Source organism: Pelobates fuscus, chromosome 2 (genome assembly GCF_036172605.1).
Source record: "Pelobates fuscus isolate aPelFus1 chromosome 2, aPelFus1.pri, whole genome shotgun sequence".
Taxonomy (NCBI): Eukaryota; Metazoa; Chordata; class Amphibia; order Anura; family Pelobatidae; genus Pelobates; species Pelobates fuscus.
Window position 1 is genome coordinate 311847331 of NC_086318.1, and position 16958 is coordinate 311864288.

The following is a 16958-nucleotide window of genomic DNA, read 5'->3' on the forward strand; positions in this document are numbered from 1 at the left end:
TCGAGTACAAGTTGGGGATTGCCTTTTGTGAAAAGAAATTCCGGCCGGGTACCTTCCACTGCGGTGTCCCAATAGCTAAAAAATGTTTGAACGCCTAAGACTCAACCAGATTGTATGGTAAAAGCTGGCGGGCTAATAGTTCGGACAAGCCAGCTGTCAGACGCTGGGCAAGGGGGTGACTTGGTGACATTGGCTTCTTACGCTCAAACATGTCCTTGACAGAAACACATGACTGTGGGCAGATGAGCGGGAACTGCTCAAGGCGGGAGACGGAGTGGCGGATGGTTGAGAGGGGGCAAGAAGGACAGCAGTGGTTGACGTGGCTGAAGATGCTGGACCAGGAGGAGGATGGCGGCTTAGAGTAGGCGTGCTGCTTGTACTCATGTGTTGATCCCATAGGCGTTTGTGATGTGAGATCATGTGCCTACGCAAAGCAGTTGTACCTAGGTGGGTGTTGGACCTCCCACGACTCAGTTTCCTTTGGCACAGGTTGCAAATGGCATCGCTGTTGTCCGAGGCAGACACACAAAAAAAATGCCACACTGCTGAGCTCTGCAATGACGGCATTCTGGTGGTGGACACAGCATGCGTTGATTGGCGTGCTGTCGGGCTGACCCCGGGTGCCGATGCATGCTGTCTGACTGTGCCACTAGCTCCTTGCGACGACCCCCCCCTGCTTCCAACTCGTCTCCTCCTCCTCCTCTCTGTCTCCCCATCTGAACTTTCGCCCTGTTCTTCTTCTTGCCGAGCGGGCACCCACGTGACATCCATGGACGCATCGTCATCATCAACCGCTTCGCTTGTATCTGACAACTCAGAAAAGGAAGCAGCAGCGGGTACAACATCATCATCATCACACCGTACCTCCATGTGTTTAATGCTGCCTGCCTGAGACATATCCCTGTTATCTACATCCTCTAGCAATAATGGTTGCGCATCACTCATTTCTTCAAACGGGTGTGTGAATAACTCCTCTGACATACCAAGTAAAGCGGCTGTGGTGCTAGTTTTGGTGGTGGCGGCAGGCGGGTGAGTGCTATCTTGAGAGGTGCCTGAAGCTAAGCTGGAGGAGGATGGTGCGTCAAGGTTCCGAGCGGAGGCTGTACAAGATTGGGTGTCCTGTGTTAGTCAGTCAACTAAGTCCTCAGAACTTTTCAAGTTCAGGGTACGTGGCTTCTGAAAACTGGGCATTATTCTAGGGCAAAAGGGAATCACAGCACCACGACCACGACGGCCCCTGCGGGGTGGCCTGCCTCTGCCTGTCATTTTTTGGGGGATTAGTGGTACTATGCGTGCAAGCTACTGTGAGACCAGATATGATTGGCAATGTGCACTGGAACAGTTCTGCAGAGCACACGCTGAAGGAAGGACTGACAGAGCCGCTTGAAGACAAGTAACTGCTATTCAATCTATAACAGTGAAAAACAAATTTTGGGTTTAAAAGCACGCTATAGAGACACCAGATATGATTGGCAATGTGCACTGGAACAGTTCTGCAGAGCACACACTGTAGGCTTGAGACACCCGCTTGAAGACAAGTAACTGCTATTCAATCTATAACAGTGAAAAACGAATTTTGGTTTTCAAAGCACGCTATAGAGACACCAAATATGATTGGCAACTGTAGAAGCACGCTGGAACAGGTCTGCAGAACACACGCTGAAGTAGGCCTGAAACACAGACGCTTGCAGACAACTAACTGCTCTTCTATTACAGTGAAAAAAATTTATTTATTTTAAATCTAAAGCTTAACCAATTGTTAAAACAGATATGAGTGGTGGCACTGGGCTAGTGGGCACAGTATCCAATGTGAACCTCACACAGAAGCTGGCAGGCAGGCAACTGCTCTTCTATTACAGTGAAAAAAATGATTTATTTAAAATCTAAAGCTTAACCAATTGTTAAAACAGATATGAGTGGTGGCACTGACTGTGCAAATGGGCAAGGCATCCAACCTGACACAGAAGCTGGCAGGCAGGCAACTGCTCTTCTATTACAGTGAAAAAAAATATTTGTTTCAAATGTAAAGCTTAACCAATTGTTAAAACAGATATGAGTGGTGGCACAGGGCAAATAGGCACAGTATCCAATGTGAACCTCACACAGAAGCTGACAGGCAGGCACCTGCAATTACATTACACAGGAAAAAAAAAGCAGCCTGATGTTATAGCCCTAAAAAGGGCTTTTTGGGGTGCTGTCCTTACAGCAGAGATCAGATGAGTCCTTCAGGATTGTAGTGGACACTGAATACCCTAGCCTAGCTATCAATTTCCCTATCTAATCAGCAGCAGCTAAACTTTCCCTCCTCTCACTAAGCATGCATCTTCCGAATGAATCGAAAATGGATGCTGTGAGGGAGGTTGGAGGGTGTGGAAGGGAGGGAGTGCTGCTGATTGGCTGGAATGTGTCTGCTGACCGAGAGGCACAGGGTCAAAGTTTGCCCAATGATGACGAATAGGGGGCGGATCGAACTGCGCATGTGTCCGCCCGCCGCGGCGAACGCGAACACGCTAAGTTCGCCGGGAACTGTTCTCCGGCGGACAGTTCGGTACATCACTAATTGGAATATATAGATAGATGTCTTCAACCAGTGGTCCAGCAAACACCAACGTATTTAAAGGACACTATCAACATTATACAAATTGTCCAAATAGTGAAATGGCAGTCTGATTTTTATTAAGTTACAGTGGACGTGGGTTCACTGTATACAATCATTTCACACCCTAATGCAAAGAGGCAGTTAAATTAATCCTTCTACAGTCAACACTATACCCTTCAAAACAAATAGACTATATCCTTTAAGGCATAGATCTTATCCTGGTTAACAATTATTTTTGGTTCCAGGAGGATTTTTTTCTGCAAACATGCAGCTTTGCCAATTTGTTTACGGCATATTGGGAACATCTTTTTTTTTTACGTAATGACAGCTGGAGCGCGAACCTGGTTTCCTATCACAGATATATATGAATGACATCTTCTTCTTATGGAAGTGTTCAGAGGAAAGTTTTCAAAATTTTATTTTTTACCTTAACTAAATTAATTGAGGAATTGATCTTACCATCAATTATAGCAACACACATGTAAATTTCTTGGACCTGGTTATTTACATTAAACACAACATGATTAAAACGAGAGCGTACTTCAAGTCAGTTGATGTAAACAATTATATCCATCTACATAGCTGTTATTTCTCTCCCTGGTTAAAAAATATACACAAATCCCAATTTCTAAGAGTACGCAGAAACTGCACAGATGTGGGTACATTTGAAATTGAAGGTAATAAGATCAAAAAGATATTTCTAGAAAAAGGGTACGATCAAATAAGTTTGGAAAATACAATAGAGGAAATCAAAAATAAAGAGAGATCGACAACTTTTTAATATAAACCAAAAAAGACGCAACTCAATTAATTAATACTCTTTATCTGTAATTTTTTTTTTTTTAATTCTTTATTTTTGTTTGTGCGAGATTTGAACAGTTTGGCTTGCTACGCCATAACAGCTGTAGGAAGCCTTTCAATAGCAAAACATTACATGGCATGAGAAAAAAACTGTGCACATTTTTTAAAGGTTAGAGGAAACGAGATGTTCTTAGATTACACGTTAAACAGATTAACATTTCTATATGAATAAGCTTATTCGTGGGTTGATGCTAGCAGGGTCATTTCTTACAGAGGTACTACGCTGTTGTTTTGAGTGTGTTAGGGAGGTAGATGAATGGGATTCTTAACTACGCTTTATGAAGGAACAGGGAAAACAGATTGGCAGTAGCTTGATAAGTTCTGGATCCGTGTAGCCTGTTCGCTAAACTGGCAGCCTGTCGTCCCAGTAATAGGGAGGGCAGATTTAGGGTGCTCGGGTATGTTGTAGAATTCTAAACATGCTGAAGGGTATTATGAGTGTAAAAGCTCAACATTATGGGGACCTTCACCTAGTAGGTGGGCACAGGTTAAAGACAGTTCGCTTAAACAATACTAGCAATGCAGGTGTGCACAAAATTCGCCTAGGGGGTCACTGGATCACACAGTTGTACAGTGGCACAAATCTTCAGCAAGGCATGGATCGTGATAAGTGCCAGGGGAGTAGTAATTTAAGAATATCAGCAATGTACAAGTCCCCTGGGGGGTATACTACACATCTCGCTAGCTGTAACATGCTCTTAGTTTGCAGTGTAGGGCATGTCTGCCGCTCGGCTTCGGGTGCTTCAGCCGATGCCCAGTGCTGGGATTTCCCTGATTTTTGCGTTAGGAGCCCCCTCGATGGTGTCTCTGCGGTGGGATTTAGCTTCATCGTTATGCTGTGGGGTGGGCCCTTGTGTTGCGACCCGGTTGGATGCTGTGATCATAAGGGGCAGAAGTGTGCCGTGCTGGTCTCGGAGTTTGGATCCGGTGAGGTGCGTGTGTGTGGGGCTTGTGTAGGGTTCCAGCGGGTGTGGGAGCTGGTGCTTATGCCTGAGCATCTTGGCGCCTTTTCCCACCTTGTCGATCGCTGGCTTCTGCGTAGCCGGATAGCTGCTCTGGGAGCTTGAGGTAGGGGATCATAGTGGCGGCGTCGGGCAACAGGGCGGATCCATTTGGACACTGCTCTCACCGCTTGACGCCGAGTCATTCCTTGGGTGCCGAGTGTCTTCCAAAAGCTTATACATAGCTGGTCTAAAGCCTCCATGGGCTGCACTGGCGGCTGGGTGCATGTGTTGTTTGGTTTAGGCCTTTGCTGGGTCGCCATCTTAGCTGCGTCTCGTTGGGATAGTACCCCTGCAGGCTGCACAGCCGGTGAATCCATCAGCGGGCTCAGAGTAGTCAGTGGGGACCGGGATAACCCCCACCTGTCCAAGGGGTGGGAGTATGGAGCTTGCCGAGTCGCCCAGGAGGTCCGAGGTCGGGGAGAGTGGCCGTCTACCCCCGATACCAGCTCTGGTAGGCTGCACCTGGCATTCAGTGCCCTCGGTCTCGGCGGGCATCGGAGTTGTATCCCTCGCTTCTGTGGTGCACTCCCAACGTGGGTAGTGCACCTTGGTGAGTCTTTGGGCTTCAAAGCCGACGTTATTTCACCGATTTTTTCCCGCCGGGCCGGAGCTCATGGAATCTGCGTCCACCTCGCTTGGCGGTCAGGCTCCGCCCCCCTTTATCTGTAATTTTAATTGCAATAATAGACAAATTAAAAACATTACAAATAAATATTGGCCTATACTAAGGAGGGACCTCTACTCTATAAAGTTTTGTATATGAAACATCAGGTTGTATATAGAGGATCCGCAAGTCTAGCCAGGAAACTTACACGTAATCATATTAGAAAGAGAAAAAAAACATAAAGATGATTTTTTTTCAGCATGCAAGAACACAGGGAGTCAAAAAAGACAGATGGGAAATTTGACAGACTCTCAGACAAAAAAATAATATCAGATTAAAAACCTAATCACCTGCTACACCAAAAACATCATCTATGTTCAAATTTGTACTTGCCATCTATGTTACGTGGGTAGAACAAAAAGGCCACTACATGTTAGAATTCATGAACATATACATAACATTAAAAAGGGTTACAAATTGCACAATGTTTTATAGCACTTTAACCCCTTGAGGACCAAACTTCTGGAATAAAAGGGAATTATGACATGTCACACATGTCCTGTGTCCTTAAGGGCTTAAACAAGTACACAATTGTGATCCAAAACAACTCAACTTTCTAGGAATTAAAAAAAAAAAATTTTAACGGGAGAGGAGATGATGTAATTAAAAAATTAGGCCAGGCAGTAATTCATCTATGTTTGGTCTAAACATAGATTTTAAACCATGTCACTTTTTTATAATTTATTCGGACCAATATGATATACTATATAAGACGCACCACACCATAAGACGCATCTAGTTTTTAGAGGAAGAAACCCAGAAAAAAATATTCTGAACAAACTGTCCCATAGTGTTTCTTATTATGGGACAGTTTTCAGAATATTTTTCCCCCCCTCCCATAGTCTTCTCCCCCCTCCCATAGTCTTCTCCTATCTACCATAGTCTTCTCCTCTCTCCCATAGTCTTCCCCCCCCCATAGTCTTCTCCTCTCTCCCATAGTCTTCCCCCATAGTCTTCTCCTCTCTCCCATAGTCTTCTCCCCCCTCCTCCCATAGTCTTCTCCCCCCTCCCATAGTTTTCTCCTCTCTCCCATAGTCTTCTCCCCCTCCCATAGTCTTCTCCCCTCCCATAGTTTTCTCCCTCCTCCCATAGTCTTCTCCCCCCTCCAATAGTCTTCTCCCCCCATAGTCTTCTCCTCTCTCCCATAGTCTTCTCAACCCCCAGTTTTCTCCTCTCTCCCATAGTCTTCTCCCCCCCATAGTTTTCTCCTCTCTTCCATAGTCTTCTCCCCCTCCCATAGTCTTCCCCCCATAGTCTTCTCCTCTCTCCCATAGTCTTCTCCCCCTCCCATAGTATTCTCCCCCTCCCATAGTCTTCTCCCCCCTCCCATAGTCTTCTCCCCTCCCATAGTCTTCTCCTCTCTCCCATAGTCTTCTCCCCCCCTCCCATAGTCTTCTCCTCTCTCCCATAGTCTTCTCCCCCCATAGTCTTCTCCCCCTCCCATAGTCTTCTCCCTCCTGCCACAGTCTTCTCCCTCCTCCCACAGTCTTCTCCCCCCTCCCACAGTCTTCTCCCCCCACAGTCTTTCCCCCCACAGTCTTCTCCCCCCCACAGTCTTTCCCCCCACAGTCTTCTCCCCCCCCCTCCCATAGTCTTCTCTGCCCCCACGCTACAAGACAGGTAAGTAAAGCTTCACATTCGCTCCATAAGACACACAGACATTTCCCCTCACTTTTGAGGGGGAAAAAGTGCGTCTTATGGAGCGAAAAACACGGTATATGCAAACAAGATTATAAATATATATCTATCTAAGGATACAGATATATATTTCCAAACCTGCACAGATTTCTTATGACTAATTTACTATACATTTTTTTAAATATTTTTTTTTATATATTTCTTATATTTTTACTTATTGTTATTTATATATTAGTCTGATTTCTCAAAAGGGATTAATTGTTTTTTAAAAATCAAATTAACTTTTAACATCAATCAAAATATAACAATTTTTGATGTATATTAGAGGTATAAAAAGTTTGCTTCTCAATTTGTTCTACTTTCTAAATGTTTAACATTTTCTGCCACATTATATCAGACAATATGTTTGGGAATAGATTTTTGACAAATTTTTTCCCCTTTCCTTATTTATATATATACTAACGTCCATATGAATCGGGACTTTAAATCTGAGGACTTTACGTGAAAAACTACCTTGTGCATTATGGAAAAGGTAGTTTGCCATTGAGTCAGAAACGGAAGTGACGCGAATGTGGACATACCCGGAACAGGAGAGGGAACAAAGAAAAGACAGCGAAAATAATACTACAGACACACTCCACCGGAAATGAGGGACACGAGAGGAACGAAACAGGAACCTAGACATTCATTATCATCGATTGAAAAAGCCGACATACAAGCGAAAGGCGTCTCAGGAAGCGGAGGTGACAAGAGGAACAATATATCTACAAATTTTTACATTCATTTTTATTTTGTACTATTTGTCTTAATCTATATGGTAATTAACCCCTTAAGGACACATGACATGTGTGACATGTCATGATTCCCTTTTATTTCACAAGTTTGGTCCTTAAGGGGTTAAAGGTATATTTTATTTATACTTACCTGTGAATATCCTCCATCTGGGTTCCGTACAGGGTAGTGTCACCCTCAATAAACACCAAGCCAGACAATTTGGAGCCAATTCTATAAGCTCCATATTAGGTGAGAGTCTCTTTATTATATTCCCACGAATATAGTAATTACTGCACCAAGAAGTTTCTATTTTTATTTGCTTCATTTCCTTATATACCTTTCAATGGGAGCTGGTTTGGACCCACAACAAGAAAGGTTGTGTATGCCACCTGAAGGCACACAAGCCCCTGAGTTTAGAGCCTATACCCAAAAAAGTAAAAAATGGGTCGCAAGAGAATACTGAGAACGGGCAGCAACTGAAATAGCCTGCCCTTCGGTCGGTCACCGCTCAGTTCTCAAGCTGTTTTTTGCTCATCTTGTGCCATTACAGAGAGAACTTCTCTGAAACATATCAGACTGGTCCCACCCATACGGGCAGTCCAGATCCGAAATGCCAGCAAGTTCCCTCTGCACGAGAGACACAGCAACCCCAGACGATCGTTTCAGCCTTGTAAGGCATCATCAGTGAGGCATAGCTGATATCTCCCTAGGCACCGTGAGCAAGGGGTCCACGTCTGGATTATCCCTTAAACTTGTGGAGAGTAAAAAAATGGGTCGCAAGAGAATACTGAGAACGGGCAGCAACTGAAATAGCCTGCCCTTCGGTCGGTCACCGCTCAGTTCTCAAGCTGTTTTTTGCTCATCTTGTGCCATTACAGAGAGAACTTCTCTGAAACATATCAGACTGGTCCCACCCATACGGGCAGTCCAGATCCGAAATGCCAGCAAGTTCCCTCTGCACGAGAGACACAGCAACCCCAGACGATCGTTTCAGCCTTGTAAGGCATCATCAGTGAGGCATAGCTGATATCTCCCTAGGCACCGTGAGCAAGGGGTCCACGTCTGGATTATCCCTTAAACTTGTGGAGAGTAAAAAATGGGTCGCAAGAGAATACTGAGAACGGGCAGCAACTGAAATAGCCTGCCCTTCGGTCGGTCACCGCTCAGTTCTCAAGCTGTTTTTTGCTCATCTTGTGCCATTACAGAGAGAACTTCTCTGAAACATATCAGACTGGTCCCACCCATACGGGCAGTCCAGATCCGAAATGCCAGCAAGTTCCCTCTGCACGAGAGACACAGCAACCCCAGACGATCGTTTCAGCCTTGTAAGGCATCATCAGTGAGGCATAGCTGATATCTCCCTAGGCACCGTGAGCAAGGGGTCCACGTCTGGATTATCCCTTAAACTTGTGGAGAGTAAAAAATGGGTCGCAAGAGAATACTGAGAACGGGCAGCAACTGAAATAGCCTGCCCTTCGGTCGGTCACCGCTCAGTTCTCAAGCTGTTTTTTGCTCATCTTGTGCCATTACAGAGAGAACTTCTCTGAAACATATCAGACTGGTCCCACCCATACGGGCAGTCCAGATCCGAAATGCCAGCAAGTTCCCTCTGCACGAGAGACACAGCAACCCCAGACGATCGTTTCAGCCTTGTAAGGCATCATCAGTGAGGCATAGCTGATATCTCCCTAGGCACCGTGAGCAAGGGGTCCACGTCTGGATTATCCCTTAAACTTGTGGAGAGTAAAAAATGGGTCGCAAGAGAATACTGAGAACGGGCAGCAACTGAAATAGCCTGCCCTTCGGTCGGTCACCGCTCAGTTCTCAAGCTGTTTTTTGCTCATCTTGTGCCATTACAGAGAGAACTTCTCTGAAACATATCAGACTGGTCCCACCCATACGGGCAGTCCAGATCCGAAATGCCAGCAAGTTCCCTCTGCACGAGAGACACAGCAACCCCAGACGATCGTTTCAGCCTTGTAAGGCATCATCAGTGAGGCATAGCTGATATCTCCCTAGGCACCGTGAGCAAGGGGTCCACGTCTGGATTATCCCTTAAACTTGTGGAGAGTAAAAAATGGGTCGCAAGAGAATACTGAGAACGGGCAGCAACTGAAATAGCCTGCCCTTCGGTCGGTCACCGCTCAGTTCTCAAGCTGTTTTTTGCTCATCTTGTGCCATTACAGAGAGAACTTCTCTGAAACATATCAGACTGGTCCCACCCATACGGGCAGTCCAGATCCGAAATGCCAGCAAGTTCCCTCTGCACGAGAGACACAGCAACCCCAGACGATCGTTTCAGCCTTGTAAGGCATCATCAGTGAGGCATAGCTGATATCTCCCTAGGCACCGTGAGCAAGGGGTCCACGTCTGGATTATCCCTTAAACTTGTGGAGAGTAAAAAATGGGTCGCAAGAGAATACTGAGAACGGGCAGCAACTGAAATAGCCTGCCCTTCGGTCGGTCACCGCTCAGTTCTCAAGCTGTTTTTTGCTCATCTTGTGCCATTACAGAGAGAACTTCTCTGAAACATATCAGACTGGTCCCACCCATACGGGCAGTCCAGATCCGAAATGCCAGCAAGTTCCCTCTGCACGAGAGACACAGCAACCCCAGACGATCGTTTCAGCCTTGTAAGGCATCATCAGTGAGGCATAGCTGATATCTCCCTAGGCACCGTGAGCAAGGGGTCCACGTCTGGATTATCCCTTAAACTTGTGGAGAGTAAAAAATGGGTCGCAAGAGAATACTGAGAACGGGCAGCAACTGAAATAGCCTGCCCTTCGGTCGGTCACCGCTCAGTTCTCAAGCTGTTTTTTGCTCATCTTGTGCCATTACAGAGAGAACTTCTCTGAAACATATCAGACTGGTCCCACCCATACGGGCAGTCCAGATCCGAAATGCCAGCAAGTTCCCTCTGCACGAGAGACACAGCAACCCCAGACGATCGTTTCAGCCTTGTAAGGCATCATCAGTGAGGCATAGCTGATATCTCCCTAGGCACCGTGAGCAAGGGGTCCACGTCTGGATTATCCCTTAAACTTGTGGAGAGTAAAAAATGGGTCGCAAGAGAATACTGAGAACGGGCAGCAACTGAAATAGCCTGCCCTTCGGTCGGTCACCGCTCAGTTCTCAAGCTGTTTTTTGCTCATCTTGTGCCATTACAGAGAGAACTTCTCTGAAACATATCAGACTGGTCCCACCCATACGGGCAGTCCAGATCCGAAATGCCAGCAAGTTCCCTCTGCACGAGAGACACAGCAACCCCAGACGATCGTTTCAGCCTTGTAAGGCATCATCAGTGAGGCATAGCTGATATCTCCCTAGGCACCGTGAGCAAGGGGTCCACGTCTGGATTATCCCTTAAACTTGTGGAGAGTAAAAAATGGGTCGCAAGAGAATACTGAGAACGGGCAGCAACTGAAATAGCCTGCCCTTCGGTCGGTCACCGCTCAGTTCTCAAGCTGTTTTTTGCTCATCTTGTGCCATTACAGAGAGAACTTCTCTGAAACATATCAGACTGGTCCCACCCATACGGGCAGTCCAGATCCGAAATGCCAGCAAGTTCCCTCTGCACGAGAGACACAGCAACCCCAGACGATCGTTTCAGCCTTGTAAGGCATCATCAGTGAGGCATAGCTGATATCTCCCTAGGCACCGTGAGCAAGGGGTCCACGTCTGGATTATCCCTTAAACTTGTGGAGAGTAAAAAATGGGTCGCAAGAGAATACTGAGAACGGGCAGCAACTGAAATAGCCTGCCCTTCGGTCGGTCACCGCTCAGTTCTCAAGCTGTTTTTTGCTCATCTTGTGCCATTACAGAGAGAACTTCTCTGAAACATATCAGACTGGTCCCACCCATACGGGCAAAAAACAGCTTGAGAACTGAGCGGTGACCGACCGAAGGGCAGGCTATTTCAGTTGCTGCCCGTTCTCAGTATTCTCTTGCGACCCATTTTTTACTCTCCACAAGTTTAAGGGATAATCCAGACGTGGACCCCTTGCTCACGGTGCCTAGGGAGATATCAGCTATGCCTCACTGATGATGCCTTACAAGGCTGAAACGATCGTCTGGGGTTGCTGTGTCTCTCGTGCAGAGGGAACTTGCTGGCATTTCGGATCTGGACTGCCCGTATGGGTGGGACCAGTCTGATATGTTTCAGAGAAGTTCTCTCTGTAATGGCACAAGATGAGCAAAAAAACAGCTTGAGAACTGAGCGGTGACCGACCGAAGGGCAGGCTATTTCAGTTGCTGCCCGTTCTCAGTATTCTCTTGCAACCCATTTTTTACTATACCCAAAAAAGGCTCTACTCCATGTGAGTGAATTTCTATTTATTTAGGACAAAATACTCACTCTATTCTTGCAATATCACATTATATATGATTTTGTTTTTTCTGTTTAAAAAGTCAAATTTTTTTTTTTTTTTTAATTCTTTATTTTTATTGTGCACAAGAATTAACAAACAGCCTTGGTTCGCCACAACAGCGGTGTCAAGGTATGAGAAATTACAATTTGCAGTACATGTTGCGACTATATTAATCAGGCACATTTTACATTTGGTAGCTAACAATCGGCAGATACAACCGAGGAGTAAGCATCACATAGTAACAGAGCAAGCCATATATCTAGTGTTCAACATTTACATTTGCATTACAATGTGTGGCATTATTGAGACTGGCACATTTTTGTTATATAAGAAAGATTAACTGTGTAGTTGACATTAAAAGAGAGGAAAAAGGAACAAGAAATAAAATCAGCTAGGTTATACACAGTAGGCTTTTTTCAGTAAATAATGAAGCAACAGGCGGATCATGTGAGTGATCAGCCAAGGTGAGTATTTTGAAATGTGTATGCATATTAGGTAGCTTAAAGTCTCACTTTGTGAAGTAGCAAGCATAACAGGCAAAAAGAGCATAGTAAGATACCCTGCTTGGGGGCAGTGTTTTGCGTGCTGGAACCGGGTAGTCTGATAAGGAGGTAAATGTGAATACCATTATGTGGACGTCCAACAGTGTCGGCATACACCCGAAATGAGTCCCGCTCCATCTGCCGGCAGAGGGGTTGGTGAAATAAAATATCAATTTCAGCCGATGCCCAGGGATGGGAGGCCGTTGGCAGGTGATTGCTTGAGGCTATCCGCAGCTCTGATGAGCAGCAGCAGGTACTGGCCCCTCCACAGCCCGCCGATCTGTCTGCCCTCGGCTCGCCTGTTTGTATCTCCTTTCTGCAGGAGTGGGAGCCGGCCAGGCCGTGAGTGGTCGAGGTCTGTGAGTGGTATGTTTGGGTCTGCGGGGTGTCGCAGCTGGGCGCTCAGCGCCGTGAAGTACCCCACGGCCCTTGCGGCTCTGCCATGGTTTTCTTGAGAGGGCCTTCTCCTGGGTTGTGGTTGCTTGGTGGTGTTATCGGTTCTGTTTGGGAGCATACCTCTCGGTTCTGTCGCGTGTCGGGCTCTCAGCCGCGGGGAACAGTAGCCGGCGGCGGGCGACACCGGGCCGGCTGCGGCCCCCAGGCCGTCACTCATCTTTCCCTGCTTCTTTAGTTTGGGGGCCGGTCGGGTTCTCCGTGGCTCTCCCGCCTCGTGTTTCTCTCCACCAGGGTGCAAGTGCCGTCGCTTGTTGGTCGACTCCTTGGGTTCAGCCCCTCCATGCCACAGTTTTCGCCATAGGTCCGCAAACAGTGCGTCCAGCCGCTGCTCATAGTTTTCCAGCAGGCCTCCTGTGGTCGGCATGGCAGTCGCCATTTTGGCTTTGATGCGGTGCGGATCGGGTAGGTTTTGCTTGCCGTCTCAAGGCAAAGCCTGTCAGCTTGTCTGTCGCTAGATTGATTGTGCCGGGATATCCCTCACCGGCGAGGGGGGGTGAACGGGGTCTTAGGCGTTGCAGCGTTTTCCCATAGGGTCATTGGCGGGGAGGTCGGCCGCCTCTCCCCCTCCTGCACCCGCTGGTAGGCCGCAGCTTCTGTCTTCGCTTCTGATTGCCTCTCCGAACCCGGCGATCCAGCCCTTTGGGTCTCAGGGTAAACTCGTTGCTCTGTTGTGCCAAGCTAGTAATTTTGCTTTGTAATTTTGAGTAAAAGTCGCTTTTTTGCCGGTTCTCGCACGGAGCTCTGGTTTAGTGCGACCAGACTGCTCGGCGGTCAGGCCCCGCCCCCCAAATTAATTTTTGACTTCTATAAAACTAAATTGTCTAAGAGTATTATTGACTCTATATTTATTTTGTAATTTGAAACCAAACTATATTGTTCAATTTCACTTATGAGGTGGTGAACAGACACAACGGAGTCAGTCATTGTTATAAGAAACACAGTTTTAGCTCTCCTGTTTTTGTTGGAAAGCCTTTTATGTTTGGATTAGATCTTCTTCTAATTGCATTCATTTCCAGTGTTAGTACAGGTGATACTTGAAAAATTAGAATATTGTGCAAAAGTTCATTTATTTCAGTAATGCAACTTAAAAGGAGAAACTAATATATGAGATAGACGCATTACATGCAAAGCACGATAGTTCAAGCCGCGATTTGTCATAAGTTCGATGATTATGGCTTACAGCTCATGAAAACCTCAAATCCACAATCTCAGTAAATTAGAATATTGTGAAAAGGTGCAATATTCTAGGCTCACAATGTCCCCCTCTAATCGGCTAAGTAAGCCATAACACCTGCAAAGGGTTTCTAAGCCTTTAAATGGTCTCTCAGTCTGGTTCAGTAGGATCACAATCATGGGGAAAACTGCTGAAATGACAGTTGTGCAGAAAACCATCATTGACACCCTCCATAAGGAGGGAAAGCCTCAAAAGGTGATTGCGAAGGAAGTTGGATGTTCCCAAAGTGCTGTATCAAAGCACATTAATAGAAAGTTATGTGGAAGGGAAAAGTGTGGAAGAAAAAGGTGCACAAGCAGCAGAGATGACCGCAGCCTGGAGAGGATTGTCAGGAAAAGGTCATTCACAAGGAGTGGACTGAGGCTGGAGTCAGTGCATCAAGGGCCACCACACACAGACGAATCCTGGACATGGGCTTCAGATGTTGTATTCCTCTTGTCAAGCCGCTCCTGAACAACAAACAACGTCAGAAGTGTCTTACCTGGTCTAAAGAAAAACAGACCTGGTCTGTTGCTCAGTGGTCCAAAGTCCTCTTTTCTGATGAGAGCAACTTTTGCATCTCGTTTGGAAACCAAGGACCCAGAGTCTGGAGGAAGAATGGAGAGGCACACACTGCAAGATGCTTGAAGTCCATTGTGAAGTTTCCTCAATCTGTGTTGATTTGGGGAGCGATGTCTTCTGCTGGTGTTGGTCCACTGTGCTTCATTAATTCCAGGGTCAACACAGCCGTCTACCAGGAGATTTTGGAGCACTTCATGCTTCCTTCCGCAGACAAGCTTTATGGGGATGCTGACTTCATTTTCCAGCAGGACTTGGCACCTGCCCACACTGCCAAAAGCACCAAAGCCTGGTTCAATGACCGTGGGATTACTGTGCTTGATTGGCCAGCAAACTCGCCTGACCTGAACCCCATAGAGAATCTATGGGGCATTGCCAAGCAAAAGATGAGAGACACGAGACCAAACAATGCAGAAGAGCTGAAGGCCGCTATTGAAGCATCCTGGTCTTCCATAACACCTCAGCAATGCCACAGGCTGATAGCTTCCATGCCACGCAGTGAGGCAGTAATTGCTGCAAAAGGGGCCCAAACCAAGTACTGAGTCCATATGCATGCTTATACTTTTCAGAGGTCTGATATTGTTCTATGTACACTCCTTGTTTTATTGATTGCATGTAATATTCTAATTTACTGAGATTGTGGATTTGGGGTTTCATGAACTGTATCCATAATCATCGAACTTATGACAAATCACGACTTGAACTATCTTGCTTTGCAAGTAATGCGTCTATCTCATATATTAGTTTCCCCTTTTACGTTGCATTACTGAAATAAATGAACTTTTGCACGATATTCTAATTTTTTGAGTATCACCTGTATATAGAGTATTGGGGAGAGTGAGCATCCCTGTCGAGTCCCATTACTCTAATTGAACCATTTAGAATACATATTTACCTCCACAACTGGGGCAGATGGATTGTCATATAGATTTAATTGCTTTTAGGATCCAACCTCTTATTCCTTTTACGCTTCCACTGTTTTGAACATATATCCCAATCCGACCCTATTGAACGCTTTTTTTGCGTCTACTGACAGGGTCATAAGGGGTATGTTCTTTTTTTACCCCAGATTCCATCATGTTTATCAAACGTCTAGAATTGAAACAAGCCTTTCTCCCAGGGACAAAGCCTATTCGTCTAGCAATATCAATTTTAATCTGTCTGCAATTATAGCAGATAATAATTTTGAATCCACATTAATTAAAGAAATAGGACGGTAGTTCCTTACGTCCTGTGGATTTTTATCTTTTTTAAGCAATGGAAGCATGTTTGCTTGTAATAATTATTTTGGTTCTCTCCCTTTGCTCACTGCCTCATTATATGAACTTGTTAAATGTTCTGATATCTCATTTTTATTCAATTCATAGAACCTGTTGGTTAAACTGTCTAATCCAGGGGCTTTGTAGCAAACCAACTTGTCTATTGCTTTAAGAAAGTCGCTTGTTAGGGGTGCATTTAATCAATGCATTTGAGTATGAGTTATTTTAGGTATTCTTTTATTTGTTCCTCATTCGGGTTGTTTGACAAGTTATATATATATAATACCTTTGAAAAACCATGCTTATATCTTGTGGCTTCAAATATTTTATTTTAGATTTGACAAAAGAGCTGATCCTATTATTTCCGTTTCTTTTTATTTCATTTGTCAGTTAAACATTTAGATACTTTGCTATTTCTATATAATAGCTATTCAATTAATTTTTTTCTAGATTTGTATTTGTTTGTTCAATTTCTATTGCATTTATTTTCTGTTGAATCTCTTTAAGTTGTCTTTGGTTCTCACCTGTCCATTGTTTTTTTATAATCTTTTATAAAAAATAGATCGTTTATAAAATTATTTATATAACTCTGATGAACGTGCCCCTCTTTCTTTTTTTTTTTTTTTTTTTACTTTTTAATTCAGGAACTTTTCTGCAAAATCCATACAGTATTAAAAAGTGTGAACAATGGCCAGATTTTGCAGTCCCAATGCTTCCATACAGCACAGGATAATTTTGCCCCATTTGGTACAAGTACACTCGGACTTTAGCAAATAACCCTGTGAGTTGATCCTGCCAGGAAGGGTTGGCTTGATGCTGTAGTTAGCATATTATCCAATTAGGCTCTCTCATCAACTTTAATATTAATGCATTTGAAAAGGTATCAAAGGATAATGCATTTCTCTGCTTCCTAGTATAATTTATAGAACAGATGAAAAACATCATGGGTATGATGCATAAAAGGGGCAGAATTGCTTTCGATGTATCTATTTTGGCACATTT